The 26958-nt window shown below is 42.7% G+C and overlaps 1 protein-coding gene and 1 long non-coding RNA gene across 2 annotated transcripts in view; both read right to left on the bottom strand.

Moving 5' to 3' along the window:
• Positions 1-26958, bottom strand: part of LOC131960867 (NXPE family member 3-like) — a 129807-nt gene that overhangs the window by 36116 nt on the left and 66733 nt on the right. The gene's annotated exons all lie outside the window — the stretch shown is intronic.
• LOC131960888 (uncharacterized) lies at positions 25523-26090 on the bottom strand. Its single transcript, XR_009389784.1, has 2 exons — positions 25986-26090; positions 25523-25591 (listed from the first exon to the last, which is right to left on the bottom strand). It is a non-coding gene; the product is annotated as an uncharacterized LOC131960888 (long non-coding RNA).

Here is a 26958-nt window from a genome sequence, read left to right as displayed (position 1 = left end):
GTATGAGGTGTCTGTGGACTCAGGACAGAGTCCCTGTTTGACTGGTGATTGAAGCCACGCCCCCTTTGAGTAGCCACGCCCCTTTTTACTAACTAGTGAACCGTTTGTCCTACAGACTTGTATGAGGTGTCTGTGAACTCAGGACAGAGTCCCGGTTTAACTGCTGATTTAATCCACGAGAATCATCCGGCAGTTGTCCCGTGGCACTCCAAAATTTCCCTGGAATTTTGTTTCTAGTTAGTGCCACGGCTGAGCAGCGAGGCACTCATCTTCACTGCAAGCAGTGAGGATGAGTGCCTCGTGCGAAGCACGAGGCATCTCTTATTATTGCTCATGTTTATTATTATTATTAGTGCCACGGCTGAGCAGCGAGGCACTCATCTTCACTGCAAGCAGTGAGGATGAGTGCCTCGTGCGAAGCACGAGGCATCTCTTATTATTGCTCATGTTTATTATTAGTGCCACGGCTGAGCAGCGAGGCACTCATCTTCACTGCAAGCAGTGAGGATGAGTGCCTCGTGCGAAGCACGAGGCATCTCTTATTATTGCTCATGTTTATTATTATATATTATAGATTATTCTTCCGTAAAAACTTTGGCGCGTAACTAGTCCCACAGCTTTGAGAAATCGCAAAAAGTAAAAACGTCAAAAGTTGCGCCCTAATCGGGAATCGTGTGGAATGACTTTTATTAGCGATCGGCGTGCACGTTTTCGCACAACGTGCACAAACGTGCACTTTTTGGCCCATCCGGAACGCATTGCGCAAACTTTGGGGCCTCACCATTCGCAAACCGTTGCTCGTAAAATTCCGAACCGATTTAGAAAGTTATAGGGCCTGAATTTAACTCTAGTCCTGTGAAATTTCAGAGCGATTGCACGTATAGTTTTCGCACGAAGTGCGAAAACATTTCCATTTTTCCAAACTAATGGGGACGGTGATTTTCCCATGTGTGTGTATTGCGCGGAATGTTCAGAATCTAGACTGGTGATGTCATCAAGCAGAGTGTAGAGGCAGAGAAGGAGTTGTCACAAAATAAATTTGAAAACTGCGCTCCAGGCCGCAAATTTCACTCTACAGTAATAATTTATATATAGAAACGTAGGAAAATTTGTGGTCTCACTCACAATCCTCTGGTAAAGCTGTCAGAGTTTTAGTTTGGGCGCAGGACACAGAGAAGTGCCACCAAAACGCAGCAACTGCCCCATTGAGTCCCATATTAAAAACACAGGAGGATTTTTGAAATAATCAGATTTTACCGTTTTTTTAGATCGCTCTAACAAAGCTATTTTTTCATTTTTCTTAAAAAAAAATATATGTAGACGTTCAGGAAGAACTCAGGACGCTCAAAGTGAAGTCGAATCAATGATAGGTATTATGGTTTTGCCGAAAATGCTTTCTGTTCGAGGCCAGAATTTTCAGTTTGTCCACCTCTGGCTGCTCACTTTAGCAAAGCATTGTCAGTGACAGTTAGTTTCTGTTGATTGCTCTGCTCTGATTGGTCGACTCCACCTGGCCACGTGGTTGCTTAGCTACCAAAGCCCCCCCCCCCTCCCTCTCCCCTCCTCCAACACAGACATTTTAACTGAAAACAGTTAACTCTTTTAACTTGACCATACATTGTCCAATCTGCCTCAAACTTGTCATACATGATGATGGCTCATCACTGATTGTCTACATGACAATATTTCATAAATTCCCGCCCCTTTTGATTAGCCACGCCCCCTTTTACTAACTTGTGAACCGTTTGTCCTACAGACTTGTATGAGATGTCTGTGAACTCAGGACAGAGCCCCTGTTTTACTGGTGATTGAAGCCACGCCCCTTTTTAGTAGCCACGCCCCTTTTTACTAACTAGTGAACCGTTTGTGCTACAGACTTGTATGAGGTGTCTGTGAACTCAGGACGGAGCCCCTGTTTGACTGATGATTGAAGGCACGCCCCCTTGAGTAGCCACGCCCCTTTTTACTAACTTGTGAACCGTTTGTCGTACAGACTCGTATGAGGTGTCTGTGAACTCAGGACAGAGTCCCTGTGTGAATGGTGATTAAAGCCACGCCCCCTTTGAGTAGCCACGCCCCTTTTTACTAACTACTGAACCGTTTGTCCTACAGACTTGTATGAGGTGTCTGTGAACTCAGGACAGAGTCCCTGTTTAACTGCTGATTTAAACCACGAGAATCATCCGGCAGTAGTCCCGTGGCACTCCAAAATTTCCCTGGAATTTTGTTTCTAGTTATAGATTATTCTTCCGTAAAAACTTTGGCGCGTAACTAGTCCCACAGCTTTGAGAAATCGCAAAAAGTAAAAACGTCAAAAGTTGCGCCCTAATCGGGAATCGTGTGGAATGACTTTTATTAGCGATCGGCGCGCACGTTTTCGCACAACGTGCACTTTTCGGCCCATCCGGAACGCATTGCGCAAACTTTGGGGCCTCACCATTCGCAAACCGTTGCTCGTAAAATTCCGAACCGATTTAGAAAGTTGTAGGGCCTGAATTTAACTCTAGTCCTGTGAAATTTCAGAGCGATTGCACGTATAGTTTTCGCACAAAGTGCGAAAACATTTCCATTTTTCCAAACTAATGGGGACGGCGATTTTCCCATGTGTGTGTATTGCGCGGAATGTTCAGAATCTAGACTGGTGATGTCATCAAGCAGAGTGTAGAGGCAGAGAAGGAGTTGTCACAAAATAAATTTGAAAACTGCGCTCCAGGCCGCAAATTTCACTCTACAGAAATAATTTATACATAGAAACGTAGGAAAATTTGTGGTCTCACTCACAATCCTCTGGTAAAGCTGTCAGAGTTTTAGTTTGGGCGCAGGACACAGAGAAGTGCCACCAAAACGCAACAACTGCCCCATTGAGTCCCATATTAAAAACACAGGCGGATTTTTGAAATAATCAGATTTAAGAGTTTTTTTAGATCGCTCTAACAAAGCTATTTTTTCATTTTTCTTAAAAAAAAATATATGTAGATGTTCAGGAAGAACTCAGGACGCTCAAAGTGAAGTCGGATCAGTGATAGGTATTATGGTTTTGCCGAAAATGCTTTCTGTTCGAGGCCAGAATTTTCAGTTTGTCCACCTCTGGCTGCTCACTTTAGCAAAGCATTGTCAGTGACAGTTAGTTTCTGTTGATTGCTCTGCTCTGATTGGTCGACTCCACCTGGCCACGTGGTTGCTTAGCTACCAAAGCTTCCCCCCCTCCCTCTCCCCTCCTCCAACACAGACATTTTAACTGAAAACAGTTAACTCTTTTAACTTGACCATACATTGTCCAATCTGCCTCAAACTTGTCATACATGATGATGGCTCATCACTGATTGTCTTCATAACAATATTTCATAAATTCCCGCCCCTTTTGATTAGCCACGCCCCCTTTTACTAACTAATGAACCGTTTGTTCTACAGACTTGTATGAAGTGTCTGTGAACTCAGGACAGAGTCCCTGTTTAATTGCTGATTGAAGCCACGCCCCCATTGAGTAACCACGCCCCCTTTTACTAACTTGTGAACCGTTTGTCCTACAGACTTGTATGAGATGTCTGTGAACTCAGGACAGAGCCCCTGTTTTACTGGTGATTGAAGCCACGCCCCTTTTTAGTAGCCACGCCCCTTTTTACTAACTAGTGAACCGTTTGTGCTACAGACTTGTATGAGGTGTCTGTGAACTCAGGACAGAGTCCCTGTGTGAATGGTGATTAAAGCCACGCCCCCTTTGAGTAGCCACGCCCCTTTTTACTAACTACTGAACCGTTTGTCCTACAAACTTGTATGAGGTGTCTGTGAACTCAGGACAGAGTCCCTGTTTAACTGCTGATTTAAACCACGATAATCGCCAGCAGTAGCCCCGTGGCACTCCAAAATTTCCCTGGAATTTTGTTTCTAGTTATTATTATTATAGATTATTCTTCCGTAAAAACTTTGGCGCGTAACTAGTCTCGCAGCTTTGAGAAATCGCGAAAAGTAAAAACGTCAAAAGTTGCGCCCTAATCGGGAATCGTGTGGAATGACTTTTATTAGCGATCGGCGCGCACGTTTTCGCACAACGTGCACAAACGTGCACTTTTTGGCCCATCCGGAACGCATTGCGCCAACTTTGGGGCCTCGCCATTCGCAAACCGTTGCTCCTAAAATTCCGAACCGATTTAGAAAGTTGTAGGGCCTGAATTTAACTTTAGTACTGTGAAATTTCAAAGTGATTGCACGTATAGTTTTCGCACGAAGTGCGAAAACATTTCCATTTTTCCAAACTAATGGGGAGGGCGATTTTCCCATGTGTGTGTATTGCGCGGAATGTTCACACTCTAGAGCGGTGATGTCATCAAGCAGAGTGGAGAGGGAGAGAAGGAATTGTCAAAAAATAAATTTGAAAACTGCGCTCCAGGCCGCAAATTCTACTCTACAGAAATAATTTATACATAGAAACGGAGGAAAATTTGTCTTCTCACTCACAATCCTCTGGTAAAGCTGTCAGAGTTTTAGTTTGGGCGCAGGACACAGAGAAGTGCCACCAAAACGCAACAACTGCCCCATTGAGTCCCATATTAAAAACACACGAGGATTTTTGAAATAATCAGATTTTACCGTTTTTTTAGATCGCTCTAACAAAGCTATTTTTTCATTTTTCTTAAAAAAAAATATATGTAGATGTTCAGGAAGAACTCAGGACGCTCAAAGTGAAGTCGGATCAATGATAGGTATTATGGTTTTGCCGAAAATGCTTTCTGTTTGAGGCCAGAAATTCCAGTCTCTCCAACTCTGGCTGAACTGGCTAACCAGTTCTAAGTAACAATACTTAGTAAATTCCCGCCCTTTTTGATTAGCCACGCCCCCTTTCTTAACTAATGAACCGTTTGTCCTAGAAACTTGTATGAGGTGTCAGATTACTCAGCATGGCGTCCCTGTCTAACTGTTGATTGATAACCCCGCCCCTTTTAATAAGCCACGCCCCTTTTACTAACTAGTGAACCGTTTGTCCTACAGACTTGTATGAGGTGTCTGTGAACTCAGGACAGAGTCCCTGTTTGACTGGTGATTGAAGCCACGCCCCCTTTGAGTAACCACGCCCCTTTTTACTAACTAGTGAACCGTTTGTCCTACAGACTTGTATGAGGTGTCTGTGGACTCAGGACAGAGTCCCTGTTTGACTGGTGATTGAAGCCACGCCCCCTTTGAGTAACCACGCCCCTTTTTACTAACTAGTGAACCGTTTGTCCTACAGACTTGTATGAGGTGTCTGTGAACTCAGGACAGAGTCCCTGTTTAACTGCTGATTTAAACCATGAGAATCATCCGGCAGTAGTCCCGTGGCACTCCAAAATTTCCCTGGAATTTTGTTTCTAGTGTTTATTTTGTGTGCTTGCAAAAGCACACTAACTATTATTCACCGGGCTTATTTTGTGTGCTTGCTTGCAAAAGCACACTAACTACTATTCACCGGGACTATTTTTATTTTTAATCTTCCGTTTCTTCCGTGTCATTTTTCGGTCGACTACTCCTCCCAGAGTTTTGGCCGCACATACACAAAAAAGGTATCAAACTGACCGGCTCGCCCATGACAAGTGTGCTATGACTTTTCTAAGGGTTTCGACATACGGTTTTCAAATTATTGGGCAAAAACACGTCAAAAAATCCCCCCAATGTAACCCTATGGAGAGTCTAGAGTGGGGAAGTCATCAAACAGAGTGTAGAGGGAGAGAAAGAATTGTCAAAAAATAAATTTGAAAACTGCGCTCCAGGCCGCAAATTTCACTCTACAGAAATAATTTATACATAGAAACGTAGGAAAATTTGTCCTCTCACTCACAATCCTCTGGTAAAGCTGTCAGAGTTATAGTTTGGGCGCAGGACGCACAGATACTCAAACAAAATGCACCAACTGCCGCATCGGCTCCCATATTAAAAATGAAGGAAGATTTCTCAAAAAAAAAATTTAACAGTTTTTTAAAATCGCTCTAACAAAGCTATTTTTTCATTTTTCTTAAAAAAAAACATATGGAGATGTTCAGGAAGAACTCAGGACGCTCAAAGTGAAGTCGGATCAATGATAGGTATTATGGTTTTGTCAAAAATGCTTTCTGTTCGAGGCCAGAATTTCAAGTTTGTCGACCTCTGTCTGCTCACTTTAACGGAACTGTGTCCATCGTCAGTTAATTTCAGTTGATTGCTCTGCTCTGATTGGTCGACTCCACCTGGCCACGTGGTTGCTTAGCTACCAAAGCCCCCCCCCTCCTCCAACACAGACATTCTAACTGATAACTGTCAGTTTACTCTAAGTAAACAGACATGGCTTTCTTCATAAAACACGAGACCTTATAACTTGACCATACATTGTCCAATCTGCCTCAAACTTGTCATGCATGATGATGGTTCATCACTTTTCAGTTCTACATAACAATAATTCATAAATTCCCGCCCTTTTTATTAGCCACGCCCCCTTTTACTAACTAATGAACTGTTTGTCCTAGAAACTTGTATAAGGTGTCAGATTACTCAGCATAGAGTCCCTGTTTAACTGGTGATTGATAACCCCGCCCCTTTTTATTAGCCACGCCCCCTTTTACTAACTAGTGAACCGTTTGTCCTAGAGACTTGTATGAGGTGTGAGTGTACTCAGCAGAAAGTCCCTGTTTAATCCCTGCCCCTTTTGATAAGCCACGAGAGTCACGGTCCAGAGGCAAGCACACAATCAAAATTTCTTTAGGAATTTTCTAGTTATTATTATTATTATTATATATAGATTATTCTTCCGTAAAAACTTTGGCGCGTAACTAGTCCCACAGCTTTGAGAAATCGCGAAAAGTAAAAACGTCAAAAGTTGCGCCCTAATCGGGAATCGTGTGGAATGACTTTTTTTAACGATCGCCGCGCACGTTTTCGCACAACGTGCACAAACGTGCACTTTTTGGCCCATCCGGAACGCATTGCGCCAACTTTGGGGTCTCACCATTCGCAAACCGTTGCTCGTAAAATTCCGAACCGATTTAGAAAGTTGTAGGGCCTGAATTTAACTCTAGTCCTGTGAAATTTCAAAGCGATTGCACGTATAGTTTTCGCACGAAGTGCGAAAACATTTCCATTTTTCCAAACTAATGGGGAGGGAGATTTTCCCATGTGTGTGTATTGCGCGGAATGTTCAGACTCTAGAGCGGTGATGTCATCAAGCAGAGTGGAGAGGGAGAGAAGGAATTGTCAAAAAATAAATTTGAAAACTGCGCTCCAGGCCGCAAATTCCTCTCTACAGAAATAATTTATACATAGAAACGGAGGAAAATTTGTCTTCTCACTCACAATCCTCTGGTAAAGCTGTCAGAGTTATAGTTTGGGCGCAGGACACAGAGAAGTGCCACCAAAACGCATCAACTGCCCCATTGAGTCCCATATTAAAAACACGTGAGGATTTTTGAAAAAATCAGATGTAAGAGTTTTTTTAAATCGCTCTAACAAAGCTATTTTTTCATTTTTCTTAAAAAAAAATATATGTAGACGTTCAGGAAGAACTCAGGACGCTCAAAGTGAAGTCAGATTAGTGATAGGTGTTATGGTTTTGCCAAAAATGCTTTCTGTTCGAGGCCAGAATTTTCAGTTTGTCCACCTCTGGCTGCTCACTTTAGCAAAGCATTGTCAGTGACAGTTAGTTTCTGTTGGTTGCTCTGCTCTGATTGGTCGACTCCACCTGGCCACGTGGTTGCTTAGCTACCAAAGCCCCCCCCCCCCCTCCCTCTCCCCTCCTCCAACACAGACATTTTAACTGAAAACAGTTAACTCTTTTAACTTGACCATACATTGTCCAATCTGCCTCAAACTTGTCATACATGATGATGGCTCATCACTGATTGTCTACATAACAATATTTCATAAATTCCCGCCCTTTTTGATTAGCCACGCCCCCTTTCTTAATTAATGAACCGTTTGTCCTAGAAATTTGTATGAGGTGTCAGATTACTCAGCATGGCGTCCCTGTCTAACTGTTGATTGATAACCCCGCCCCTTTTGATAAGCCACGCCCCTTTTACTAACTAGTGAACCGTTTGTCCTACAGACTTGTATGAGGTGTCTGTGAACTCAGGACAGAGTCCCTGTTTGACTGGTGATTGAAGCCACGCCCCCTTTGAGTAGCCACGCCCCTTTTTACTAACTAGTGAACCGTTTGTCCTACAGACTTGTATGAGGTGTCTGTGGACTCAGGACAGAGTCCCTGTTTGACTGGTGATTGAAGCCACGCCCCCTTTGAGTAGCCACGCCCCCTTTTACTAACTAGTGAACCGTTTGTCCTACAGACTTGTATGAGGTGTCTGTGAACTCAGGACAGAGTCCCTGTTTAACTGCTGATTTAAACCACGAGAATCATCCGGCAGTAGTCCCGTGGCACTCCAAAATTTCCCTGGAATTTTGTTTCTAGTTTTGTGTGCTTGCAAAAGCACACTAACTATTATTCACCGGGCTTATTCTTCTTCCGTTTCTTCCGTGTCATTTTTCGGTCGACTACTCCTCCCAGAGTTTTGGCCACACATACACAAAAAAGGTATCAAATCGACCGGCTCACCCATGACAAGGGTGCTATGACTTTTATAAGGGTTTCGACAAACGGTTTTCAAATTATTGGGCAAAAACACGTCAAAAAATCCCCCCAATGTAACCCTATGGAGAGTCCAGAGTGGTGATGTCACCAAACAGAGTGTAGAGGGAGAGAACGAATTGTCCAAAAATAAATTTGAAAACTGCGCTCCAGGCCGCAAATTTCACTCTACAGAAATAATTTATACATAGAAACGTAGGAAAATTTGTCCTCTCACTCACAATCCTCTGGTAAAGCTGTCAGAGTTATAGTTTAGGCGTGAGATGCAGAGATGCACCACCAAAACCCAAAAACAGCCTCATTGGCTCCCATATTAAAAACGCAGGATGATATCTCAAAAAAGGAGATGTAAGAGTTTTTTGAATTCGCTCTAACAAAGCTATTTTTTCATTTTTCTTTAAAAAAAATATATGTAGACGTTGAGGAAGAACTCAGGACGCTCAAAGTGAAGTCGGATCAATGATAGGTATTATGGTTTTGCCGAAAATGCTTTCTGTTCAAGGCCAGAATTTTCAGTTTGTCCACCTCTGTCTGCGGAACTTTCTCCAACAGCAGTTAATTTCAGTTGATTGCTCTGCTCTTATTGGTCGACTCCACCTGGCCACGTGGTTGCTTAGCTACCAAAGCCTCCCCCCTCCCCCCTCCCTCCTCCAACACAGACATTCTAACTGATAACTGTCAGTTTACTCTAAGTAAACAGACCTAATAACTTGACCATACATTGTCCAATCTTCCTCAATCTTGCCAAGCATAATGATGGTTCATCACTGACCACTTATACATAACAATGTTTCATAAATTCCCGCCCTTTTTGATTAGCCACGCCCCCTTTCATAACTAATGAACCGTTTCTCCTAGATACTTGTATGAGGTGTCTGTGAACTCAGGACAGAGTCCCTGTTTAACTGCTGATTCAAGCCACGCCCCCTTTGAGTGACCACGCCCCCTTTTACGAACTTGTGAACCGTTTGTCCTACAGACTTGTATGAGGTGTCTGTGAACTCAGGACAGAGTCCCAGTTTGACTGTTGATTTGAGCCACGAGAATGATGGTCCAGAGGCAAGCACACAATCAAAATTTCTTTAGAAATTTTCTAGTTTTGTGTGCTTGCTTGCAAAAGCACACTAACTACTATTCACCGGGCTTATGTCTTTTTATTATTCTTCCGTTTCTTCCGTCATTTTTTCGGTCGACTACTCCTCCCAGAGTTTTGGTCGCACATACACAAAAAAGGTATCAAACCGACCGGCTCGCCCATGACAAGTGTGCTATGACTTTTCTAAGGGTTTCGACAAACGGTTTTCAAATTATTGGGCAAAAACACGTCAAAAAATCCCCCCAATGTAACCCTATGGAGAGTCTAGAGTGGAGAAGTCATCAAACAGAGTGTAGAGGGAGAGAAAGAATTGTCAAAAAATAAATTTGAAAACTGCGCTCCAGGCCGCAAATTTCACTCTACAGAAATAATTTATACATAGAAACGTAGGAAAATTTGTCCTCTCACTCACAATCCTCTGGTAAAGCTGTCAGAGTTATAGTTTCGGCGCAGGACGCACAGATGCTCAAACAAAATGCACCAACTGCCGCATCGGCTCCCATATTAAAAATGAAGGAAGATTTCTCAAAAAAAAAATTTAACAGTTTTTTAAAATCGCTCTAACAAAGCTATTTTTTCATTTTTCTTCAAAAAAAACATATGTAGATGTTCAGGAAGAACTCAGGACGCTCAAAGTGAAGTCGGATCAATGATAGGTATTATGGTTTTGCCGAAAATGCTTTCTGTTCGAGGCCAGAATTTCAAGTTTGTCGACCTCTGTCTGCTCACTTTGATGGAACTGTCTCCATCGTCAGTTAATTTCAGTTGATTGCTCTGCTCTGATTGGTCGACTCTACCTGGCCACGTGGTTGCTTAGCTACCAAAGCCCCCCCCTCCTCCAACACAGACATTCTAACTGATAACTGTCAGTTTACTCTAAGTGAACAAACATGGCGTTTTCTTCATAAAACATGAGACCTTATAACTTGACCATACATTGTCCAATCTGCCTCAAACTTGTCATGCATGATGATGGTTCATCACTTATCAGTTCTACGTAACAATAATTCATAAATTCCCGCCCTTTTTGATTAGCCACGCCCCCTTTTACTAAATAATGAACCGTTTGTCCTACAGACTTGTATGAAGTGTCTGTGAACTCAGGACAGAGTCCCTGTTTAACTGGTGATTGATAACCCCGCCCCTTTGATTAGCCACGCCCCCTTTTACTAACTAGTGAACCGTTTGTCCTAGAGACTTCTATGAGGTGTCAGTGTACTCAGCAGAAAGTCCCTGTTTAATCCGTGCCCCTTTTGATAAGCCACGAGAGTCACAGTCCAGAGGCAAGCACACAATCAAAATTTCTTTAGAAATTTTCTAGTTTTTCTTCCGTTTCTTCCGTGTCATTTTTTGGTCGACTACTCCTCCCAGAGTTTTGGTCGCACATACACAAAAAAGGTATCAAATCGACCGGCTCGCCCATGACAAGTGTGCTATGACTTTTCTAAGGGTTTCGACAAATGGTTTTCAAATTATTGGGCAAAAACACGTCAAAAAATCCCCCCAATGTAACCCTATGGAGAGTCTAGAGTGGTGATGTAATCAAACAGAGTGTAGAGGGAGAGAACGAATTGTCAAAAAATAAATTTGAAAACTGCGCTCCAGGCCGCAAATTTCACTCTACAGAAATAATTTATACATAGAAACGTAGGAAAATTTGTCCTCTCACTCACAATCCTCTGGTAAAGCTGTCAGAGTTATAGTTTTGGCGCAGGACGCACAGATGCACAAACAAAACGCACCAACTGCCTCATCGGCTCCCATATTAAAAATGCAGGAAGATTTCTCAAAAAAAAAAATTTAACCGTTTTTTAAAATCGCTCTAACAAAGCTATTTTTTCATCTTTCTTAAAAAAAAACATATGTAGATGTTCAGGAAGAACTCAGGACGCTCAAAGTGAAGTCAGATCAATGATAGGTATTATGGTTTTGTCAAAAATGCTTTCTGTTCGAGGCCAGAAATTTCAGTTTGTCCACCTCTGTCTGCGGAACTTTCTCCAACAGCAGTTAATTTCAGTTGATTGCTCTGCTCTTATTGGTCGACTCCACCTGGCCACGTGGTTGCTTAGCTAACAAAGCCTCCCCCCTCCCCCCTCCCTCCTCCAACACAGACATTCTAACTGATAACTGTCAGTTTACTCTAAGTGAACAGACTTCATAAAACATGAGACCTTATAACTTGACCATACATTGTCCAATCTTCCTCAAACTTGCCAAGCATGATGATGGTTCATCACTGACCACTTATACATAACAATGTTTCATAAATTCCCGCCCTTTTTGATTAGCCACGCCCCCTTTCATAACTAATGAACCGTTTCTCCTAGAGACTTGTATGAGGTGTCTGTGAACTCAGGACAGAGTCCCTGTTTAACTGCTGATTCAAGCCACGCCCCCTTTGAGTGACCACGCCCCCTTTTACTAACTTGTGAACCGTTTGTCCTACAGACTTGTATGAGGTGTCTGTGAACTCAGGACAGAGTCCCAGTTTGACTGTTGATTTGAGCCACGAGAATGATGGTCCAGAGGCAAGCACACAATCAAAATTTCTTTAGAAATTTTCTAGTTATTTTTATTCTTCCGTTTCTTCCGTGTCATTTTTCGGTCGACTACTCCTCCCAGAGTTTTGGTCGCACATACACAAAAAAGGTATCAAACCGACCGGCTCGCCCATGACAAGTGTGCTATGACTTTTATAAGGGTTTCGACAAACGGTTTTCAAATTATTGGGCAAAAACACGTCAAAAAATCCCCCCAATGTAACCCTATGGAGAGTCTAGAGTGGGGAAGTCATCAAACAGAGTGTAGAGGGAGAGAAAGAATTGTCAAAAAATAAATTTGAAAACTGCGCTCCAGGCCGCAAATTTCACTCTACAGAAATAATTTATACATAGAAACGTAGGAAAATTTGTCCTCTCACTCACAATCCTCTGGTAAAGCTGTCAGAGTTATAGTTTGGGCTCAGGACGCACAGATGCTCAAACAAAATGCACCAACTGCCGCATCGGCTCCCATATTAAAAATGAAGGAAGATTTCTCAAAAAAAAAATTTAACAGTTTTTTAAAATCGCTCTAACAAAGCTATTTTTTCATTTTTCTTAAAAAAAAAACATATGGAGATGTTCAGGAAGAACTCAGGACGCTCAAAGTGAAGTCGGATCAATGATAGGTATTATGGTTTTTCCGAAAATGCTTTCTGTTCGAGGCCAGAATTTCAAGTTTGTCCACCTCTGTCTGCTCACTTTGATGGAACTGTCTCCATCGTCAGTTAATTTCAGTTGATTGCTCTGCTCTGATTGGTCGACTCCACCTCACGTGGTTGCTTAGCTACCAAAGCCTCCCCCCTCCCTCCTCCAACACAGACATTCTAACTGATAACTGTTAGTTTACTCTAAGTAAACAGACATGGCTTTCTTCATAAAACACGAGACCTTATAACTTGACCATACATTGTCCAATCTGCCTCAAACTTGTCATGCATGATGATGGTTCATCACTGATTACTTATACATAACAATGTTTCATAAATTCCCGCCCTTTTTGATTAGCCACGCCCCCTTTCATAAATAATGAACCATTTGTCCTAGAAACTTGTATAAGGTGTCAGATTACTTGGCATGAAGTCCCTGTTTAACTGGTGATTGATAACCCCGCCCCTTTTGATTGGCCACGCCCCCTTTCATAACTAATGAACCGTTTGTCCTAGAGACTTGTATGAGGTGTCTGTGAACTCAGGACAGAGTCCCTGTTTAACTGCTGATTCAAGCCACGCCCCCTTTGAGTGACCACGCCCCCTTTTACTAACTTGTGAACCGTTTGTCCTACAGACTTGTATGAGGTATCTGTGAACTCAGGACAGAGTCCCAGTTTGACTGTTGATTTGAGCCACGAGAATGATGGTCCAGAGGCAAGCACACAATCAAAATTTCTTTAGGAATTTTCTAGTTATTTTTAATCTTCCGTTTCTTCCGTGTCATTTTTCGGTCGACTACTCCTCCCAGAGTTTTGGTCGCACATTCACAAAAAAGGTATCAAATCGACCGGCTCGGCCATGACAAGTGTGCTATGACTTTTCTAAGGGTTTCGACAAACGGTTTTCAAATTATTGGGCAAAAACACGTCAAAAAATCCCCCCAATGTAACCCTATGGAGAGTCTAGAGCGGTGATGTCATCAAACAGAGTGTAGAGGGAGAGAACGAATTGTCAAAAAATTAATTTGAAAACTGCACTCCAGGCCGCAAATTTCACTCTACAGAAATAATTTATACATAGAAACGTAGGAAAATTTGTCCTCTCACTCACAATCCTCTGGTAAAGCTGTCAGAGTTATAGTTTGGGCGCAGGATGCACAGATGCACAAACAAAACGCACCAACTGCCTCATTGGCTCCAATATTAAAAATGCAGGAAGATTTCTCCCCAAAAAAAATTTAACCGTTTTTTTAAATCACTCTAACAAAGCTATTTTTTCATCTTTCTTAAAAAAAAACATATGTAGATGTTCAGGAAGAACTCAGGACGCTCAAAGTGAAGTCGGATCAATGATAGGTATTATGGTTTTGCCAAAAATGCTTTCTGTTCGAGGCCAGAAATTTCAGTTTGTCCACCTCTGTCTGCGGAACTTTCTCCAACAGCAGTTAATTTCAGTTGATTGCTCTGCTCTTATTGGTCGACTCCACCTGGCCACGTGGTTGCTTAGCTACCAAAGCCTCCCCCCTCCCCCCTCCTCTCCTCCAACACAGACATTCTAACTGAAAACTGTCAGTTTACTCTAAGTAAACAGACATGTTGTTCTTCATAAAACATGAGACCTTATAACTTGACCATACATTGTCCAATCTTCCTCAAACTTGTCAAGCATGATGATGGTTCATCACTGACCACTTATACATAACAATATTTCATAAATTCCCGCCCTTTTTGATTAGCCACGCCCCCTTTCATAACCAATGAACCGTTTGTCCTAGAGACTTGTATGAGGTGTGAGTGTACTCAGCAGAAAGTCCCTGTTTAATCCCTGCCCCTTTTGATAAGCCACGAGAGTCACGGTCCAGAGGCAAGCACACAATCAAAATTTCTTTAGAAATTTTCTAGTTATTCTTCCGTTTCTTCCGTGTCATTTTTCGGTCGACTACTCCTCCCAGAGTTTTGGTCGCACATACACAAAAAAGGTATCAAATCGACCGGCTTCCCCATGACAAGTGTGCTATGACTTTTATAAGGTTTTCGACAAACGGTTTTCAAATTATTGGGCAAAAACACGTCAAAAAATCCCCCCAATGTAACCCTATGGAGAGTCTAGAGTGGTGATGTCATCAAACAGAGTGTAGAGGGAGAGAAAGAATTGTCAAAAAATAAATTTGAAAACTGCGCTCCAGGCCGCAAATTTCACTCTACAGAAATAATTTATACATAGAAACGTAGGAAAATTTGTCCTCTCACTCACAATCCTCTGGTAAAGCTGTCAGAGTTATAGTTTTGGCGCAGGATGCACAGATGCACAAACAAAACGCACAAACTGCCTCATTGGCTCCCATATTAAAAATGCAGGAAGATTTCTCCCCAAAAAAAATTTAACAGTTTTTTGAAATCGCTCTAACAAAGCTATTTTTTCATTTTTCTTAAAAAAAAACATATGTAGATGTTCAGGAAGAACTCAGGACGCTCAAAGTGAAGTCGGATCAATGATAGGTATTATGGTTTTTCCAAAAATGCTTTCTGTTCGAGGCCAGAATTTTCAGTTTGTCCACCTCTGTCTGCGGAACTGTCTCCAACAGCAGTTAATTTCAGTTGATTGCTCTGCTCTTATTGGTCGACTCCACCTGGCCTAGTGGTTGCTAAGCTACCAAAGCCTCCCCCCTCCCCCCTCCCTCCTCCAACACAGACATTCTAACTGATAACTGTCAGTTTACTCTAAGTGAACAGACCTAATAACTTGACCATACATTGTCCAATCTTCCTCAAACTTGCCAAGCATGATGATGGTTCATCACTGACCACTTATACATAATAATGTTTCATAAATTCCCGCCCTTTTTGATTAGCCACGCCCCCTTTCATAACTAATGAACCGTTTGTCCTAGAAACTTGTATGAGGTGTCTGTGAACTCAGGACAGAGTCCCTATTTAACTGCTGATTCAAGCCACGCCCCCTTTGAGTGACCACGCCCCCTTTTACTAACTTGTGAACCGTTTGTCCTACAGACTTGTATGAGGTGTCTGTGAACTCAGGACAGAGTCCCTATTTAACTGCTGATTCAAGCCACGCCCCCTTTGAGTGACCACGCCCCCTTTTACTAACTTGTGAACCGTTTGTCCTACAGACTTGTATGAGGTGTCTGTGAACTCAGGACAGAGTCCCAGTTTGACTGTTGATTTGAGCCACGAGAATGATGGGCCAGAGGCAAGCACACAATCAAAATTTCTTTAGAAATTTTCTAGTTTTGTGTGCTTGCTTGCAAAAGCACACTAACTACTCTTCACCGGGACTATTTTTATTTTTATTTTGTGTGCTTGCTTGCAAAAGCACACTAACTACTATTCACCGGGCTTATTAGTGCCACGGCTGAGCAGCGAGGCACTCATCTTCACTGCAAGCAGTGAGGATGAGTGCCTCGAGCGAAGCTCGAGGCATCTCTTATTATTGCTCATGTTTATTATTATAGATTATTCTTCCGTAAAAACTTTGGCGCGTAACTAGTCTCGCAGCTTTGAGAAATCGCGAAAAGTAAAAACGTCAAAAGTTGCGCCCTAATCGGGAATCGTGTGGAATGACTTTTTTTAGCGATCGGCGCGCACGTTTTCGCACAACGTGCACAAACGTGCACTTTTTGGCCCATCCGGAACGCATTGCGCCAACTTTGGGGCCTTACCATTTGCAAACCGTTGCTCGTAAAATTCCGAAGCGATTTAGAAAGTTGTAGGGCCTGAATTTAACTCTAGTCCTGTGAAATTTCAAAGCGATTGCACGTATAGTTTTCGCACGAAGTGCGAAAACATTTCCATTTTTCCAAACTAATGGGGAGGGAGATTTTCCCATGTGTGTGTATTGCGCGGAATGTTCAGACTCTAGACTGGTGATGTCATCAAGCAGAGTGTAGAGGGAGAGAAGGAATTGTCAAAAAATAAAGTTGAAAACTGCGCTCCAGGCCGCAAATTTCACTCTACAGTAATAATTTGTACATAGAAACGTAGGAAAATTTGTGGTCTCACTCACAATCCTCTGGTAAAGCTGTCAGAGTTTTAGTTTGGGCGCAGGACACAGAGAAGTGCCACCAAAACGCATCAACTGCCCCATTGAGTCCCATATTAAAAACACACGAGGATTTTTGAAATAATCAGATTTTACCGTTTTTTTAGATCGCTCTAACAAAGCTATTTTTTCATTTTTGTTAAAAAAAAATATATGTAGACGTTCAGGAAGAACTCAGGACGCTCAAAGTGAAGTCGGATCAGTGATAGGTATTATGGTTTTGCCGAAAATGCTTTCTGTTTGAGGCCAGAATTTTCAGTTGGTCCACCTCTGGCTGCTCAGTGCGGCAAAACTGTCTCCACCTTCAGTTAATTTCAGTTGATTGCTCTGCTCTGATTGGTCGACTCCACCTGGCCACGTGGTTGCTTAGCTACCAAAGCCTCCCCCAACCTCCTACCCCCCCCCCCCCCTCCTCCAACACAGACATTCTCACTGAACAGATATGGCGTTCTTTCATTAAACACGAGACCTTATAACTTGACCGTACATTGTCCAATCTGCTTCAAACTTGTCATGCATGATGATGGCTCATCACTGACCAGTTGTACATAACAATATTTCATAAATTCCCGCCCTTTTTGATTAGCCACGCCCCCTTTCTTAACTAATGAACCGTTTGTCCTAGAAACTTGTATGAGGTGTCAGATTACTCAGCATAGCGTCCCTGTCTAACTGTTGATTGATAACCCCGCCCCTTTTGATTAGCCACGCCCCTTTTACTAACTAATGAACCGTTTGTCCTAGAAACTTGTATGAGGTGTCTGCTAACTCAGGACAGAGCCCTTGTTTTACTGGTGATTGAAGCCACGCCCCCTTTGAGTAGCCACGCCCCTTTTTACTAACTAGTGAACCGTTTGTCCTATAGCCTTGTATGAGGTGTCTGTGGACTCAGGACAGAGTCCCTGTTTGACTGGTGATTTAAACCACGAGAATCATCCGGCAGTAGTCCCGTGGCACTCCAAAATTTCCCTGGAATTTTGTTTCTAGTGTCTTTTTATTATTCTTCCGTTTCTTCCGTCATTTTTTCGGTCGACTACTCCTCCCAGAGTTTTGGCCGCACATACACAAAAAAGGTATCAAACCGACGGGCTCGCCCATGACAAGTGTGCTATGACTTTTATAAGGGTTTCGACAAACGGTTTTCAAATTATTGGGCAAAAACACGTCAAAAAATGCCCCCAATGTAACCCTATGGAGAGTCTAGAGTGGGGAAGTCATCAAACAGAGTGTAGAGGGAGAGAAAGAATTGTCAAAAAATAAATTTGAAAACTGCGCTCCAGGCCGCAAATTTCACTCTACAGAAATAATTTATACATAGAAACGTAGGAAAATTTGTCCTCTCACTCACAATCCTCTGGTAAAGCTGTCAGAGTTATAGTTTGGGCGCAGGACGCACAGATGCTCAAACAAAATGCACCAACTGCCGCATCGGCTCCCATATTAAAAATGAAGGAAGATTTCTCGAAAAAAAAATTTAACAGTTTTTTAAAATTGCTCTAACAAAGCTATTTTTTCATTTTTCTTAAAAAAAAACATATGGAGATGTTCAGGAAGAACTCAGGACGCTCAAAGTAAAGTCGGATCAATGATAGGTATTATGGTTTTGCCGAAAATGCTTTCTGTTCGAGGCCAGAATTTCAAGTTTGTCCACCTCTGTCTGCTCACTTTGATGGAACTGTCTCCATCGTCAGTTAATTTCAGTTGATTGCTCTGCTCTGATTGGTCGACTCCACCTGGCCACGTGGTTGCTTAGCTACCAAAGCCTCCCCCCTCCCCCCTCCTCCAACACAGACATTCTAACTGATAACTGTCAGTTTACTCTAAGTAAACAGACATGGCTTTCTTCATAAAACACGAGACCTTATAACTTGACCATACATTGTCCAATCTGCCTCAAACTTGTCATGCATGATGATGGTTCATCACTGACCACTTATACATAACAATGTTTCATAAATTCCCGCCCTTTTTGATTAGCCACGCCCCCTTTCATAACTAATGAACCGTTTGTCCTAGAAACTTGTATAAGGTGTCAGATTACTCGGCATGAAGTCCCTGTTTAACTGGTGATTGATAACCCCGCCCCTTTTGATTAGCCACGCCCCCTTTCATAACTAATGAACCGTTTGTCCTAGAGACTTGTATGAGGTGTCTGTGAACTCAGGACAGAGTCCCTGTTTAACTGCTGATTCAAGCCACGCCCCCTTTGAGTGACCACGCCCCCTTTTACTAACTTGTGAACCGTTTGTCCTACAGACTTGTATGAGGTATCTGTGAACTCAGGACAGAGTCCCAGTTTGACTGTTGATTTGAGCCACGAGAATGATGGTCCAGAGGCAAGCACACAATCAAAATTTCTTTAGGAATTTTCTAGTTATTTTTAATCTTCCGTTTCTTCCGTGTCATTTTTCGGTCGACTACTCCTCCCAGAGTTTTGGTTGCACATACACAAAAAAGGTATCAAACCGACCGGCTCGCCCATGACAAGTGTGCTATGACTTTTCTAAGGGTTTCGACAAACGGTTTTCAAATTATTGGGCAAAAACATGTCAAAAAATCCCCCAAATGTAACCCTATGGAGAGTCTAGAGTGGAGAAGTCATCAAACAGAGTGTAGAGGGAGAGAAAGAATTGTCTGCTCACTTTGACGGAGTTGTCTCCATCGTCAGTTAATTTCAGTTGATTGCTCTGCTCTGATTGGTCGACTCCACCTGGCCACGTGGTTGCTTAGCTACCAAAGCCCCCCCCCTCCTCCAACACAGACATTCTAACTGATAACTGTCAGTTTACTCTAAGTAAACAGACATGGCTTTCTTCATAAAACACGAGACCTTATAACTTGACCATACATTGTCCAATCTGCCTCAAACTTGTCATGCATGATGATGGTTCATCACTTTTCAGTTCTACATAACAATAATTCATAAATTCCCGCCCTTTTTATTAGCCACGCCCCCTTTTACTAACTAATGAACCGTTTGTCCTAGAAACTTGTATAAAATGTCAGATTACTCAGCATAGAGTCCGTTTAACTGGTGATTGATAACCCCGCCCCTTTTGATAAGCCACGCCCATTTTACTAACTAGTGAACCGTTTGTCCTAGAGACTTGTATGAGGTGTGAGTGTACTCAGCAGAAAGTCCCTGTTTAATCCGTGCCCCTTTTGATAAGCCACGAGAGTCACGGTCCAGAGGCAAGCACACAATCAAAATTTCTTTAGGAATTTTCTAGTTAGTGCCACGGCTGAGCAGCGAGGCACTCATCTTCACTGCAAGCAGTGAGGATGAGTGCCTCGTGCGAAGCACGAGGCATCTCTTATTATTGCTCATGTTTATTATTTATTATAGATTATTCTTCTGTAAAAACTTTGGCGCGTAACTAGTCCCACAGCTTTGAGAAATCGCAAAAAGTAAAAACGTCAAAAGTTGCGCCCTAATCGGGAATCGTGTGGAATGACTTTTATTAGCGATCGGCGTGCACGTTTTCGCACAACGTGCACAAACGTGCACTTTTCGGCCCATCCGGAACGCATTGCGCAAACTTTGGGGCCTCACCATTCGCAAACCGTTGCTCGTAAAATTCCGAACCGATTTAGAAAGTTGTAGGGCCTGAATTTAACTCTAGTCCTGTGAAATTTCAGAGCGATTGTACGTATAGTTTTCGCACAAAGTGCGAAAACATTTCCATTTTTCCAAACTAATGGGGACGGCGATTTTCCCATGTGTGTGTATTGCGCGGAATGTTCAGAATCTAGACTGGTGATGTCATCAAGCAGAGTGTAGAGGCAGAGAAGGAGTTGTCACAAAATAAATTTGAAAACTGCGCTCCAGGCCGCAAATTTCACTCTACAGAAATAATTTATACATAGAAACGTAGGAAAATTTGTGGTCTCACTCACAATCCTCTGGTAAAGCTGTCAGAGTTTTAGTTTGGGCGCAGGACACAGAGAAGTGCCACCAAAACGCAACAACTGCCCCATTGAGTCCCATATTAAAAACACAGGCGGATTTTTGAAATAATCAGATTTAAGAGTTTTTTTAGATCGCTCTAACAAAGCTATTTTTTCATTTTTCTTAAAAAAAAATATATGTAGATGTTCAGGAAGAACTCAGGACGCTCAAAGTGAAGTCGGATCAGTGATAGGTATTATGGTTTTGCCGAAAATGCTTTCTGTTCGAGGCCAGAAATTTCAGTTTGTCCACCTCAGTCTGCGGAACTTTCTCCAACAGCAGTTAATTTCAGTTGATTGCTCTGCTCTTATTGGTCGACTCCACCTGGCCACGTGGTTGCTTAGCTACCAAAGCCTCCCCCCTCCCCCCTCCCTCCTCCAACACAGACATTCTAACTGATAACTGTCAGTTTACTCTAAGTAAACAGACATGTTGTTCTTCATAAAACATGAGACCTTATAACTTGACCATACATTGTCCAATCTTCCTCAAACTTGTCAAGCATGATGATGGTTCATCACTGACCACTTATACATAACAATATTTCATAAATTCCCGCCCTTTTTGATTAGCCACGCCCCCTTTCATAACCAATGAACCGTTTGTCCTAGAGACTTGTATGAGGTGTGAGTGTGCTCAGCAGAAAGTCCCTGTTTAATCCCTGCCCCTTTTGATAAGCCACGAGAGTCACGGTCCAGAGGCAAGCACACAATCAAAATTTCTTTAGAAATTTTCTAGTTCTTCTTCCGTTTCTTCCGTGTTGTTTTTCCGTCGACTACTCCTCCCAGAGTTTTGGTCGCACATACACAAAAAAGGTATCAAATCGACCGGCTCACCCATGACAAGTGTGCTATGACTTTTATAAGGGTTTCGACAAACGGTTTTCAAATTATTGGGAAAAAACACGTCAAAAAATCCCCCCAATGTAACCCTATGGAGAGTCTAGAGTGGTGATGTCATCAAACAGAGTGTAGGGGGAGAGAACGATTTGTCAAAAAATAAATTTGAAAACTGCGCTCCAGGCCGCAAATTTCACTCTACAGAAATAATTTATACATAGAAACGTAGGAAAATTTGTCCTCTCACTCACAATCCTCTGGTAAAGCTGTCAGAGTTATAGTTTTGGCGCAGGACGCAGAGATGCACAAACAAAACGCACCAACTGCCTCATTGGCTCCCATATTAAAAATGCAGGAAGATTTCTCCCCCAAAAAAATTTAACAGTTTTTTTAAATCGCTCTAACAAAGCTATTTTTTCATCTTTCTTAAAAAAAAACATATGTAGATGTTCAGGAAGAACTCAGGACGCTCAAAGTGAAGTCGGATCAATGATAGGTATTATGGTTTTGCCAAAAATGCTTTCTGATCGAGGCCAGAATTTTCAGTTGGTCGACCTCTGGCTGCTCACTGTGACGGAACTGTCTCCATCATCAGTTAATTTCAGTTGATTGCTCTGCTCTGATTTGTCGACTCCATCTGGCCACCTGGTTGCTTAGCTACCAAAGCCTCCCCCCCCCCCCCTCGACCCCCCCTCCTAACTAATGAACCGTTTGTCCTCGAGACTTGTATGAGGTGTCTGTGAACTCAGGACAGAGTCCCTGTTAAACTGTTGATCGATGACCCCACCCCTTTTGATTAACCACGCCCCTTTCATAACTAATGAACCATTTGTACTAGAAACTTGTATAAAATGTCAGATTACTCGGCACAGAGTCCCTGTTTAAGTGGTGATTGATTACCCCGCCCCTTTTCATAACTAATGAACCGTTTGTCCTAGAAACTTGTATAAGGTGTCAGATTACTCGGCATGAAGTCCCTGTTAAACTGGTGATTTAAGCAACGAGAATCAAGGGCCAGAGGCAAGCACACAATCAAAATTTCTTTAGAAATGTTCTAGTTCCTATTAATATATTCTATATGTGGCTTCCAACAAAGTTTATGATCTATAATCCCTCCCAAAAACTTAATTTCATAAAAAAATCATTTCCGTTTAATGTCACAGTTGGCCCTACCACCAAACACCATAAATTTAGTTTTATTTTCATTAAGTGCCAACTTAACATCAAACCATTTTTTAACAAGATCATGTAACGGGTTGTGTGTTGTCCCAAATCCAGCATGCTCAGGCAGGCACCAATGTTCTTTAATGCACAGTCTCAGAAAACTCAGTAATTCAATGCAAGCGCTCCCCCTTCTTGGTTGTGATGGCAGATTTATGAGCTGTCCCTCGGGTGTCAGCAGGTTGTCAGGAAGGAATCGGGTCTGGCCCATAATAAATGGAAGTAGACTTAGTAGACTTACTCTTGTGCTTGATTTCTGTCGGCCTAAAGTCCTTCCGTTCAGAATGTGGCTTATAATGAACAACAGGACACCTGTATAGCTTGGGACTACTCCAACCACTTGGCAAGGTCGAAAAGAGTTTAGGTTTGATAGATCACGTCCATATGGTGCCTTGGTTAACACAGTAATCACAATAGCCCAGTGGAAGCTTGGTGAGTAGCCTGTCTATGGCTGCGTTCAGACTGCAGGCGAAATCAGATTCCTACTCAAATCCGATTTTAAGGGCTGATCCAGTTCCAATCTGGATGGGCTAAAAATTGGATTTTGGCTGGCAGTCTAAACGAGGCCCATGTGGAATCCGCAATGTAGCCACTTTGTAAGCATGGGTGTAAGCTAGTGGATAGTGCAACACCTGATACACCAGCACTCCAGAAATGATGCTCTTAGAACGGTCTTTCATTACCACCATCAATCAACGAACAGGGTCATCATTTGTTTGTATATCTGTGAGTGTGTGTGGTTTATCTGTGTAGACGCACATTGTCCTCACAAACAAAAAGAGTAATTAAACCAGCCTGAGCAGCCGACATGTAGCTTGCCTCCTCAGAAGTAGAAATGAGTTATTAAACTGCATTGGAACAGCACCAACCAGTCAAGCTAGAAAAAAGCAAAGCATTGTGAGAAAACAGATCATGTTGGGAAATGGAGTCCATCTTAAAACTGAGGATAACAGGGAGATTTCTACATTTGCACTGGAAAATCTAGCATCAGCTTCTCAATCGCAGATACAAAATCTGTGTCTTTGTCTACCTTTATCTAGTACACAATGTCTACAACTAGTACAAATATAGTTGTGTGACTATGTCTGAGTTTGAAATGATTATGATCTCAAAGCCACATCAGTCTGGCTGGGTTAGTTGGCTTCGATTTTGTTTATTTTTTCCCCCGCACAAAACGTAATTTAGTAAAAAAAAATATAGGCCTGCATATCACTCCATTATTTTATGCATCTATGGTCTCATGTTATGAGTGTGTTAATTTATCTGACTTGTTTTGGTTCAAGTAACTGATGGTAGGAATCACGTGATGCAGCGAGGATAGACAGACGTGCGTCCGAGAGCTCCCGACAACACCTTTTAAAATGATCCTTTTACTGACTTATACCATCCAAACTCTGAACTAAGGTAGACTTCAAGTAAGTGCATGAATACCAGATCCAAAGGGAAACTAAACTACCTGGCTGGTCCGGCACTTATGATGGATGTGAAAGATGCTAAGGCTAGCTCTAGTTATCCACATAATAGCATCTGACATGATGAGCATGGCGAAGAGGGAGGGAACCAAGGTGAGAGCTCGATTCATATTCTCAGAGAGATACGGGAAAGAAACCAAAAACTCGCTACCCAACTTGATTCCAAGTGATGCAGATGATACGCTGGTGCGTCTGGACAAAACAGTGCTACGCAAACAGAATGGATACCTGCTTGAAAAAGATGACCAACTTGAAAATTACAGCAGGCACAACAACATCCGAATCATAAATCTACCGGAGGGTTGTGAAGGCGCGAATCCAGTTAAGTTTTTCCACTGACTTGCTTCCCGCCACTCTGGGCTCTGACAACTTCACCAACCCCATCATCATAGAGCAGACGCACAGGGCACTCTTCCCCAGACCACCCCCGATACGGAGACCCATCATAATCAGATTTCTGAAGTACCAAGACTAATGCGCCGCTGCTTCAAAGGAGAGGAACCCCATTCAACATGATGGCACACCTGTCCCATTTCTCTGACATGAGCCCTGCTGTCACCAGACACCGGAGGGAATACAAACAGGTGAAGAAAGAGCTCACGGCCAGGAAAATACTATCAATGTGTCTCAACCCAAATACCTACTATATGAACACATCCAAGCTTAGTGAAATTCACATAATTTATGTGAATGGGTTGAATGAACCAGTTAAAAGGAAAAGAGTGATTGTTTGAAAAAGTTGAAAACTGAGATAGCATTTATACAGGAAAGCCACCTTACTAAAACAGAACATCAAAAGCTAAAGAGGGAATGGGTATGGCAAGTCTATGCATCTTCATTTAACTCAAAAGCAAGAGGAGCTGTAATATTATTACATAAGAATCTACCCTTCTCTATGGAAAAATATCTCTCATCCAGCCAGGTCGATATATATTGATTCAAGGCAATATGTACTCTGAAACTTGGAAACTCCTAAATGTGTACGCTCCAAATTACGACGATCACTCCTTTATTCAATAATTATTGTGAAGAAGGTTGGACTTCTATACTATATTTATGCTGGACACTCAATAGCAGCTCGCTGCAGGTGATCGATTAGAATCACAACGACGTTCTCAGTTCAATGTCTTTATTAATCCAACCACATCCAATGCTCACAACTGTCCAGTGAATAAGTGGTTCTGTGTAAACAACAAATAAACACAATACAAAAGGTCAATAACACAGAAAATGTATTATTTCAAACAGCTTAAATACTAATTATCTACACACTGTATAATAAAACATAGCCTGACAAGTAGAAAAATAGTGTGACTATGCAAACAGTGAAAATTAGTATTAACATCAGGTGAATAGTGACAGCATGTAATTAAGGCATCAGCAAGGCAACAGTGCCATCTACAGGTCGATGAATTATAAACAAGGTCACCCCCTAATGGCCGCCGCGGCTGCAGAGCGGACTCTGAAAACTCTTAACAGCAACATAACTAGCCAAAATACAACACTAGCTGTAACATGTAATAGGCTAACACCTAGCAACCTAGCTTTGGTGGCGCACACGTTTACTTCACTCACTTGCGCTAGACGCACTTTGCACCGGATGACAGTTGCGGCTCGGCGTATTCAGCGTCAGTCACGTCCACGCCGCGAGTCTAGCAGACCCCGGCAGCTCGCGTTAGAAGACGGCGTAATGGCGTCGGCTCGCCCACAAGTCCGTGCGAGGTGTGGTCCAGTTCAGGTGCAGTGGGAAAAAACAGCGCTACTGACGCGGGCCACCAGCAGAGGGCAGAGGGGCCTTTTTCACAATTATGCATATTGATAGGAGGATATTTCAACTTTTGCCTTGCACCAGTTGGTCCTCAAACACTTTAGTGACAAGGACTAAAGCAGCCAGATCCACATTGGCCTTTATGAAACACCTAAACCTTTGTGATGCCTGGGGACACCTAAACCCCAGAACTAGGGATTACTCCTTCTATTCATACCCGCATAGCTCCCATACAAGGATAGATTTATTTCTCCTAACCAATTAACCCATAGAGTCCTGGGGTCTCATGTATCAAAGAGTGCGTAGCTTTCATACTGAAAGATGGCGTACTCTAGGAAAACTAGGAAAGTACGTACGCAAACTCACCTCCACATGTATTAAACTGTGCTTACGCCAGGTTCAGCGCACCTTTCCTTGATACATCCCAACCAGTGCGGAACTGAGCGCACATGCACGAGCCACCAGCCACGCCCCGGCCCCTCCCCAAAATGTATACGCAAATGCATGCAAATGACTATAAATCGCTGGCAAGCCCGCTGATTATCTACAAAACAACGACAAATCAACTTACTGTCACTGAGCGTGAGGTGGACGTGGTGATCTCCGGGGTGGAGGCAGGAAAAATTAGCTTTTTAGTGCCTCAGGTGTGGGATCAGCAACAAGGTGTCACTGTGGCTGTCAACGCAGCCGGATCAGAGACCTGCACCATGGCAGAAGGGTCCCTCCACACACGCTTCTTCTAAACGCCACCGTTATTGAACGAGGTCAAAGCCGTTAGAG

This window comes from Centropristis striata, chromosome 22 (genome assembly GCF_030273125.1).
Source record: "Centropristis striata isolate RG_2023a ecotype Rhode Island chromosome 22, C.striata_1.0, whole genome shotgun sequence".
Classification (NCBI taxonomy): Eukaryota; Metazoa; Chordata; class Actinopteri; order Perciformes; family Serranidae; genus Centropristis; species Centropristis striata.
This window is presented reverse-complemented; position numbering and strand designations above follow the sequence as displayed.